This window comes from Borostomias antarcticus, assembly GCF_949987555.1.
Source record: "Borostomias antarcticus genome assembly, chromosome: 14".
NCBI lineage: Eukaryota > Metazoa > Chordata > Actinopteri > Stomiiformes > Stomiidae > Borostomias > Borostomias antarcticus.
This window is the reverse complement of record NC_140247.1, coordinates 18,760,624-18,765,623: the sequence shown is the minus strand read 5'-3', so window position 1 is coordinate 18,765,623 and position 5,000 is coordinate 18,760,624.

Genomic DNA, 5,000 nt, shown 5'->3' with positions numbered 1-5,000 from the left:
CTCATCACGACACATGCTGGCACATTCGCGTTTTGCCCATTGCTCTAACCAAATTATAGGATCATTTCAAAATGTTATTCAACATAGGCTACCCTCTTTCACTTAAATCGATTTCTTTAGACGGCAGCTCCATGAAAGGGGATCTGACCCGTCTGGCAGATCTGCCAGCGATTGGCTGTCCCTGCGCCTCCCGGGCGGGGCCAGCGGGCCCCGGAGCCTATCAAAACGGAGGGCGGCGGAGCAACTAGCAGATCATAAATCATCATAACCTAATAAGGTCGTTTATCCTGCAATAAAACCGCATAACGCAATAAATCAGGCGATAATGTGATAGAGGATCTAACTGGTGGGGGTGGGGGTGGAGGGGGCGTAAACGATAGCTGCTGATGCGTGCGTCTGGACCCTCCATCGCTGGAACGAGTTCACCGTCTACGCGCTTCGGCCGTCGCAGTCACACACACACACACACACACACACACACACACACACACACACACACACACACACACACACAGGCAGTGGAGCAGCAGCCTGGGAGGATGATGGAGGAGTTTTGCAGGTTGCTAGAGGCTGCTGAGACTGTTTTTTGTGGCTCATGCATATTTGTATGGAGAGTGTGGGTATGTGGGTGAGATGAAGATCTCACGTGACACACTCGCACACTCACAAATGCTCTTTTCCTCTCTCTCCTCTCTCTCTCTCTCTCTCTATACAGTATTTATCTATAGAGAGAACAGGTGTGCCTGCCGCCCTTGCCCCTCCGCTGTCTAGCCCTTGGGATCAACCTGGTACCGACCCCTGACCACTAGCCACCTCTGACAGACAGGCCGCGGGGCAAATCGATCAGGTCTCAAATCATACATCCGTTTCCTGCAGAAGCCGTGGGGGGTAGTTTGTGGCGTGTATCTGGGTTCTGAGGGCAGTCGGGCTGGGCAGCGCCTCGGTCGATCTCCTCTCCTCCTACTGAAAACAGGTCCGGCGGCCGAGGTGAAGAGTTGCTACGCCGTTCTCTCTCTGCATGAACAGGAGAATAGGTGGAGAGGGACAGCTTTGGGGATGGACAGGATTTATACAAACCAAAATATCGTTCGCAGCTAAAGCCGATGGCTCAAACGTGGGCCGTGAAGTTTACAGATCAGACTTTAGATAGACATAGATCATCTCCTTCAGGAAACAGACTCCAATTCTGATCGATCTATGACTGACGGCATAGTGGTTTCATGTGCACACACACCGCACACTCATGCACACACACACACACACACACATGCGCACAAACACACATACACTTTCCACCCAAAGTGAGAGTGACAGGAACAGCCCTGCCATCCCCAGAGTGGACGAGTAATTTTGTTGGTGTCATCCGGGATGAGGGGAGGATGAGGAGGAGGTGACAGCTGCCATGCTGAATATGTGGGATGCCAGCTTCGAACTGGAGGAAAGTTGTTGCTATGCTCATACACTGTGTGTGTGTGTATGTGTGTGTGTAAATGTGCAGGTGTGTACTGCTGTCGTGCTTATACACTGCTGCTACTGCTTCCAAACTTACTTGATAAGGTCCTGGGGCTGTGGTCGAATTGGAACACAATGTGAGTGTGTGGGTTGTCTGTGTGTTCCGCACGTGTGTGTATGTGTATTTCCCCAGGCATGTGTGTGTATGTCAGTGTGTGTGTGTGTGTGAGAGGCTGTTGCCCATCATCCCTGGCTTAATGAGGGACAGAGAGTGTGTGTGATCTCCACCTGGATGCAATTAACCAGGCCTCACCTCCCTTACTGCCGCCAGCTTAACAGATATGGAAACTCTCTCTCTCTCTCTCTCTCCTCTCCTTCCCACTGTCTCATTCCATCCTCTGCCTCCTTCAATATCCTTATCTCCCTGTCATTTGCTCCCTCTCTGAGCAGTCTGTCATAGCAACAACCAAAATGTGTTGCAGCCTACGGCTGTCTTTTTGAGGACAAATATGAACACCACCCACACAAACACGTGTGGACACCACACACACACACACACGTGTGGACACCACACACACACACGCACAAACACGTGTGGACACCACACACACGTGTGGACACCACACACACATGAACAAACACGTGTGGACACAACACACACACGCACACACGTGTGTGGACATCACACACACACGCACGCACACACGCGCGAGCAGGAACCTTCACACCTCCCTCAATTAGCTGCACACAATTAATTATATTACTGTAGCTGTGATTTAGAAAAGAGCCAGTCATAATCTAGTTGTGTTCCAAGTGTGTATGTCCAGGGTGTGTGTGTGTGTGTGTGTGTGTGCCCTCGTCACTGACAGAGCAATACACTTGTGAGTGAGGGGGTGGAACGGTGTGTGTGTGTGAGGGGGGGGGGGGAGTTTTCCGGTTGTGGATGTCACTAATCACAGGGTGCACACAGCATGAAATATCCTGTTCTGCCACACAGATGTCCTGTTCTGCCACACACTGTGCACGAACGAACACACAAGATGACTCGAATCCCTCAAAGCCACGATTCCCCATTTGCTTGACAGTGTATGAAACTCGAGTGATGATTCCTACCCTAAATGAAGTGAGTCTCTTTTCCTCCGTCTATCCATATATTCTATCCTGTCTATCCATCTCTCTCCCTCTCTCCGTCTCATCCTCCCTCTCTCTATCTCTCTACTCATAGTCACGATGGATTCCATAATGAGGTATCCATGCAAAAGGAGATAAAATGATACAGTATAAGTCATACAGGAAGCTCTCAAGAGTATGACAGGATAGGAGGCAGGGGATCCCAGGGGCTGTGTCATGTCTCCCCAGGAACTGGGTTATACACGACCGTGTGAATACCTCACTCTGAGTGAACAACAGGAGCATGAGCACCCGTATCTCAGCAGGGAGCTGTCAGGATACTACTGTACATGTCAGGAAGCAGAGCCTACACCATAGACTTGCTGACATACAGTAGAATGTAATTCATCTGGAGCACAAACCCGGACGAATAAAGAACACACACATGCACCCACACAAGCACGCACACACACACATACAGTATGGACCAGTCAGTGAAAAATACAATTATAACCCCAAACAAACACATAAACATTGTTTATTTCTTTATTCAGTTACAAAAGCGTGATGACTTTCTCCCGAGACACTTTGGTTAGAAAAAAGGTTGTTTCACAAAAGTTTCATTTTTTTTATTACTCCTTAAAGGCGCAGTATGCAGTTTCTGATTTCTGTTAGACTTACTAGGTACAATTTTGAAAGATTTTGAAAAATGCAACCGACACTGCAACCTTCCTTCTGGCTTCACTCCAAAGCCACTCCTCCAAACTGGGGGACAACAAATGACACAAGCTGGTAGGCACAGCCATCCAATAATTTCAGGTTGGCAACTCAGAATGATTGGACACACTTATTACAGTGCACCAACTTCCACAGATTATGGATTTATTTCATTTTAGTGTCAGAGAACTTAATTTATTGATTGCTATCTGGATGTAATGAGAATTGCACAAAAAAAGCTTCTGAGCCAAACCACTCACTGCACCTTTAATGAGTTCCTGCATTTTCCATCATGTTTAATGCCACATCTCTAATGATGTCTAGAAAAACAACAATATGAGGTTTCATGTGAACAAACCGCATCACTTATATTCTCGTATTAAAATACTTTGAAGAAATCAACTAAAGAGAAAAAGTCAAACGATATTAGATTCTCCAGCACTACAAATCACCGGGATACCCCTTCGAGATCACCACAAATCAAATCTTCATGAACTGTAGTTCACTTTAACTGGTTATTAAAACAACATTTTTGTCTACAGGTTCAACATCATTTCATGACACTCTTTAAAAGCGCAGAAACACTTCTCGTCACTCAGACTCATCAGATGATACAAACATTGAGTGTATTTGTACAAATCGGTCTGGTCATATAAAACATCTTTGTTCTAACGCCGTCCACGGACCACCGCTGGGCCCTCGCTCCCTCAGCTCAAGCACCAGAGAAACAAACGAGAAGAAAGAAGGAAAGAGAGATGAAAGAGAAGAACAGAGGCGTCAAACGGAGGTGGGGAGCGAAGGAGGGGAGGAGAGCGCACGGTTTTCACTGCGGGAGAAGAACACCTATTTTATATACAGTAGGTAAGGAGACGTGTGGAGATATGTTTGACATATGTGGACTCTTCCCTGTTTCACCAGATCCTGCAAGCGTTCAACAGTGAGACGGGTTCTTAGACGCGTTGAGACTCCAAACGGGGTTCACTAGCGTTACCGCGAGGCTATGGCAGAGCTCGCGCGACGGCATGCCGCTCCCTGCCGCTTCTCCACCTTCCTCGTGACCCGCGCGCGCCAGAGCGGCGAGACAGAGCGACACATCGAGCGAGGAGGGGGGAGCTGGGTCGGAGGGACGGACGAGGAGCAGTCGTACGCTGGCCGCCCGGAGACGGCCTGTCCCCTTCCGTCGCGGACCCCCCCCCCCCCCCCCCACGGGGGGCCGGGATCTCCGTTCTCTCTGCGTCATCTGGCACGGTGTGAAAGAAAGGAACCGTTGCCGCGGTTACCGCCAATCATAGAAGTCACCCGCGATGCCAGACTGCGATGCTGTCAGTCACACAGGGGTGCGCGTGTCCAAGCAGCCCCTCTCAGCTGGCTAGCAGCAGATAGAGGCAGCTAGCTAATCGTTGTAGGGGCACAGAACCAGCAGGGTGGGATCACTTTCACTGAAATAAAGCCAGGAACAGGGTAAATAGCCTACAACACGGTTACAGTTTGACTGTAGCTTGAAAAAAAAGCTCTCAAAAGACTGTGAGCGTGTGTGTGTGTGTGTGTTTGTGTGCGTAGGCCTACCACAGAGACAAGGCATGGGGCGTTCAATGAGACATAGCAGCAATGCATGTTCGAGGAAACACGACCGAAACAAGTTAATCATTGATTCAGATACGGATACGATTAACCTGAAATCATGAACAAATCAAATCAAATCAACTTCTTCATGGTTATCA